This window comes from Chiloscyllium punctatum, chromosome 25 (assembly GCF_047496795.1).
Source record: "Chiloscyllium punctatum isolate Juve2018m chromosome 25, sChiPun1.3, whole genome shotgun sequence".
Lineage (NCBI taxonomy): Eukaryota > Metazoa > Chordata > Chondrichthyes > Orectolobiformes > Hemiscylliidae > Chiloscyllium > Chiloscyllium punctatum.
In genome coordinates this window covers 10,959,631-10,965,630 of record NC_092763.1, presented here as the reverse complement: position 1 = coordinate 10,965,630, position 6,000 = coordinate 10,959,631, and the positions used below count along the sequence as shown (strand labels likewise).

General features: G+C 41.2%; 1 long non-coding RNA gene across 1 annotated transcript in view; it reads right to left on the bottom strand.

The window, feature by feature from the left end:
* Positions 1–216: 216 nt before the first annotated feature.
* Positions 217–6,000, bottom strand: part of LOC140495695 (uncharacterized) — a 54,269-nt gene continuing 48,485 nt past the window's right edge. Inside the window, exon 4 of the long non-coding RNA XR_011964078.1 lies at positions 217–1,091. This is a non-coding gene — a long non-coding RNA (uncharacterized lncRNA). The remainder of the gene's footprint in view (positions 1,092–6,000) is intronic.

Here is a 6,000-nt window from a genome sequence, read left to right as displayed (position 1 = left end):
GACTCTGATTTTCCTCCTCATAGTGTGATGTCTATGAATCCCTTGAATTGTCAAGTTTCCCTGCTAAATCAATCAGTGATTAGATTAGATTAGATTACTTACAGTGTGGAAACAGGTCCTTTGGCCCAACAAGTCCACACTGCCCCGCCGAAGTGCAACCCACCCATACCCCTACCCCTACATCTACATTTACCCCTTACCTAACACTAGGGGCAATTTAGCATGGCCAATTCACCTGACCTGCACATCTTTTGGACTGTGGGAGGAAACCAGAGCACCCGGAGGAGAATGGGGAGATACGGGGAGAATGTGCAAACTCCACACAGAGAGTCGCCTGAGGCGGGAATTGAACCCGGGTCTCTGGCGCTGTGAGGCAGCAGTGCTAACCACTGTGCCACCGTGCAGCCCACACAGTGGTGCACTATTAACCTATAATGGGACAAAGATCTTGCAGTTCCTTTATCTGAACCCTTTGGCAGAATGAACTGTATAAATCTGTACTGGTCTGCAGTTCTTGGATGACTGGATCTTCTTTATTTAGAGTTTTTGATCCATTCTTATTGCCCCTGACAAATATCTGACATGGTCATTCCTGTCATTATGCATAACAGGCTTTTATGATGGTCAGAAAGGGCAGATTATAGTGCACTGAGCCATCTGTTGATGTCAAAAAATGTTTGCTTTCCTGACAAGTATTCTCGTCATGCAATATCCAATGCTCTTCTTGCTTTGCATTAGGGAGTGGCCCAGGGGATCTATAATAGTTGACAAGCATAGCAAACATTGCACATAATGGGCATGAATCCCTAGGAATCTTTGCAAATCCCAGACTGACTTTGGAATGGAGAACCCAATAATGGCTTCAGTATTTTGATGATCCACCATTCAATTGTTGATGATGTGTCCCAAGAACTGAATAGATTCTTTGAAGAATTCACATGTATTATTCAGGGTGAGCTCCTCCATTTGTAAATGTTTCAAGACTGCTTGCACTTTGTGATTATACTCTTCAAGTATTTTCCCCATGCATCATCCATCTGCATATGACTCCCGTAAGATCTTGTAAAATACTGGTCACGGACTGAGGCAATCTGTTGAAACAAATTGTCTTAATTGGAGTTATGAACATAGAAAACAGTCTTATTTTCTTGTCCAATGGCACTTGCCAGAATCCTGTATAAACATTGAATTAAAATTCTATATTTGGATAGTTTAGTTACACTCTTGTCAGGTATAAACATAGGGTAGATTCCTCTGACCACCACCTCACTTGAGTTATTTAAAGCCCATGTAAATTCATCTTGTACTGTTAAGTTTGGATACAGTAACTATTACAAAGGTACGCTCAATTGTTTTACTAACTTGCAAAACTGTCCACATTCTTGTCATTTCTGCATATTATTTCTCAACTTGCTTTAGTATGGATACATAGACAGAAGGGCTAGCATTTTTCTTCAACCTAATGAATCATCGATCTTTCCTTGAATCATTGAATCCCTACAGTGTAGAAGCAGGCAATTCAGCTCATTGAGTCCTCACTGACCCTCCGAATGCACCTATCCCTATAACCCTGCATTTCTCATGGCTAATCCATGTAGCCTGCACATCCCTGGACACTATGGGCACATTTTTGGACTGGGGGAGGAAACCAAATCATCCAGAGAAAACCCACACAGACACAGAAAGAACATGCAAACTCCACACAGACAGTGCCAGTGGGTGGAATCGCACTTGGGTCCCTGGTGCTGTGAGGCAGCAGTACTAACCATTGAGCCACTGTGCAGCCCCTGGTGCTATATTCAACATCTAATGTCCTTAACACTTTATATAACTTAAGGTATCCTTTTTGAAGGGAACCCTCCTTAGGTTCTACTGTTTAACTTCTATCTCTTGAGCAGAAGTGAAATCAATGCATTCAAGTGAGAATTTTTGTGAAGTACATAACTTTTCTTCTTGTTGATGTCTCCTATTTTGGAGCGCTTTTTTGTTACCATAACTTTTTAAATCTTAAGTGGTATGTCTCTTGGGCCATTTAGTTGCACTATTGTCAGGTGTAGACAGTATTTTCTTAACCATAGCTTACTATCACTCAATCAACTATCTAACAGCATCTAATTCATAAGATGACCACTAGCATAAATATCAGCTTACCAAAATGTAAGTTCTGGATCAACTATTTTCCCAGAGGAATAATTTCAATTTTTCTTCTGTTATAAACTATTCTACCTCATTAGCCTCTTTGTGTGGAGAGAAATTTGATTTTTCTTTTTGTAACTTGTGTCTCACTTCTGCATATTTTCTAAAATTGCTTATTTTAAAGTTGGGCACAGTCTGTGTCATTGGACTAAATTTCTTAAAATGTTTACTGTAAAAAAATGTTACAATAAAGACTTGTTTTGTATGCAGCTCATACTTTAAACAACAGAGATGAACATTCCTTTGTATTTTGCACACGTCTCATACCTATGGAATTATACACCTTGTAGTAAACAGTCTATCATTTCTGAATAAAAACTGAAAGAAGTCTGGATGTTGGAAATCTGAAGCAAAAACAGAAATTGCTGGAAAAGCTCAGCAGGTCTGGCAGCATTTGTGAAGAGAAGTCAGAGATAATCTTTCGGGTCCAGTGACTCTTCCTCAGAGCCTCCTCTATAATTGCTCTCCGTATCCTGTACCGCAGTTTCACTGAGTAATGGTATTCGCATGGTTCTTTCCTCAGTTTTCAAAGAAATTCTTCAATTGACCATCTGCATTAAAACCTATACCAGTGATGATTCCTCCTCCTGGCCATGCCAGAATAAATTTCCTGGAATCTTTAGAAAGCCAAAGGATATGTCTCTTCATTCCCTCCCAAAGCCCTCAAAGTGGTAACTTTCAAAGTGATACAGTCTTTCTCTCTGCTAGCTTCATAGAATTGCTGTATATCTGCAATGTACATGAATTTGTAAAGAAGCCTGATGTCAAGAATGGCTTCCTCTTCTCTCTTGTCCATGGTTATATGAAACACATTCACCTGAATATCTAAATAAAGATACTAACTACCTATTCTTGACCCCAATCCCCTTCCATCTTAGGAGTAATTGGACAATTTACACACAACTTTTCGGAGTCTGATCCCCAAAACTCCTTTCAGAAATTTCAGAGATTCAAGTTCACAATAAAGGCAGACCATTGCTTTTGCCAACAAGCAAAAATATCTTGCATGTTCTTATCAGTAAAATTAATCTAAGTCATAGAATCCCTACTGTGTGGAAGCAGGCTACTCAGCCCATCGAGTCACCATTGACCCTCCAAAGAGCATCACATCCAGACCCAACCCCCTTATCTCTGTAAGCCTACATTTCCTATGGCTATTCTGGCTAGCCTGCACATCCTGAGCAATTTAAATGGCCAATCCACCTAACCTGCACATCTTTGGAGTGTGGGAGGAAACAGGAGCAAATTCACACAGACACAAGGAGAATTTGTGAAATTTGCATGGACAGTCACCCAAAGCTGGAATCGAACCTGGATCCCTGGTATCGTGAGGCAGCAGTGCTAATCATGTGCCACCCTATTCATTTGTCTTCCTTTCATTTGTAATAACCAAATTGTCAAGCTTACTGTCAGACAGGTTTCAGGCTAGATCAAATGATCTCCTTCAATTAACCTAAATTAAACATATAGTTCCAAAGTATGATGACCTTTGTAAACCTCAAAATTGTAACAATGTTAAATGGCAGAAGAGGCTTGTGATTTGCAAAGCTAAATGTTTCTGCAATCAGCAGATCAGACCAAAGCTCTGTAGCCCTGTCACATCCAATCGATATTGATCAAAATTTAATCAGATGAGGAAGCTCCATAAACATTGAAGATGTCAATGAAGGGAGAGCCAAGTAATATCAGTACAAAATACAGGGCTGTAATGCAATAAATCAGTTTCATCCTGAAGGTGGAAGTTCCATCTTGGCCTTCATTTGACGTCCTCAGCATCACAGAACCCAGCCTTTAGCCAACACCATTCAATCCACAGTGGGAAGCTAGAGAAGTGATGGTTGGGCCTCTTGCTGAGATATTTGTATCATCGATAGTCACAGGTGAGGTGCCAGAAGACTGGAGGTTGGCAAACGTGGTGCCACTGTTTAAAAAGGACGGTAAAGACAAGCCAGGGAACTATAGACTGGTGAGCCTGACCTCAGTGGTGGGCAAGTTGTTGGAGGGAATCCTGAGGGACAGGATGTACATGTATTTGGAAAGGCAAGGACTGATTAGGGATAGTCAACATGGCTTTGTGCGTGGGAAATCATGTCTCACAAACTTGATTGAGTTTTTTGAAGTAACAAAGAAGATTGGTGAGGGCAGAGCAGTAGGTGTGATCTAAATGGACTTCAGTAAGGCGTTTGACAAGGTTCCCCATGGGAGACTGATTAGCAAGTTTAGATATCATAGAATACAGGGAGAACTAGCCATTTGGATACAGAACTGGCTCAAAGGTAGAAGACCTTCTACCTGGCTCAAAGGTAGGGTGGTGGTGGAGGGTTGTTTTTCAGACTGGAGGCCTGTGACCAGTGCTACAATGATCGGTGCTGGGTCCTCTACTTTTTGTTATTTACATAATTGATTTGGATGCGATCATAAGAGGTACAGTTAGTAAGTTTGCAGATTACACCAAAATTGGGGATGTAGTGTGCAGCAAAGAGGGTTACCTCAGATTACAACAGGATCTGGACCAGATGGGCCAATGGGCTGAGGAGTGGCATATGGAGTTTAATTCAGATAAATGCGAGATGCTGCATTTTGTGAAAGCAAATCTTAGCAGGACTTATACACTTAATGGTAAGGTCCTAGGGAATGTTGCTGAACAAAGAGACCTTGAAGTGCAGGTTCATAGCTCCTTGAAAGTGGAATCGCAGGTAGATAGGATAGTGAAGAAAGCGTTTGATATGCTTTCCTTTATTGGTCAGAGTATTGAGTACAGGAGTTGGGATGTCATGTTGCGGCTGTACAGGACATTGGTTAGGCCACTGTTGGAATATTGCATGCAATTCTGGTTTCCTTCCTATCAGAAAGATGTTGTGAAACTTGAAAGGGTTCAGAAAAGATTTACAAGAATGTTGCCAGGGTTAGAAGATTTGAGCTATAGGGAGAGGCTGAACAGGCTGGGGCTGTTTTCCCTGGAGCGTCGGAGGCTGAGGGGTGACCTTATAGAGGTTTACAAAATTATGAGGGACATGGATAGTATAAAGAGACAAAGTCTTTTCCCTGGGATTGGGGAGTCCAGAACTAGAGGGCATAGGTTTAGGGTGAGAGGGGAAAGATATAAAAGAGACCTAAGGAGCAACTTTTTCACACAGAGGGTGGTACATGTATGGAATGAGCTGCCAGAGGATGTGGTGGAGGCAATTGCAACATTTAAGAGGCATTTGGATGGGTATATGAATAGGAAAGGTTTGGAGGGATATGGGCAGGGTGCTGGCAGGTGGGACTAGATTGGGTTGGGATATTTGGTCGGTGTGGACAGGTTGGACCGAAGGGTCTGTTTCCATGCTGTACATCTCTATGACTCTATGAAAACATTGAATACATTGGTTATAACAGATTTTGTTCACTAACAACATTCCAGCTGTAGTAGTGAAGAATTGTGCTACAGAGCAAGCCAAACCCTTAGCTAAGCTGTTCTAGTACAATTTATAATAGTGACATTTAGCTGACAATCGTCTCGATATAACTTATCTGCAAAAATCAGGACAAACTCACTCCAACCAATTGCCTTCTTTCAGTCTACTTTTGGTCATAAGCAAAATGATGGAAGGTGCCATTGACAATGTTATGAACTAATTATTTCTGTTCACTGATACTCAGGCTGTTCATCTTCAGATTTCATCACAGCCTTGGTTCAAATATAACCAAAATAACTGAAATGTAGAGTTGCTATGCAGATGATTGCCCTTGGTATCAAGACAGAACTTGACAGTGTGGCATCAATGAGTCCTAGCAAATTTGAAGTCAATGTAAGCCAAG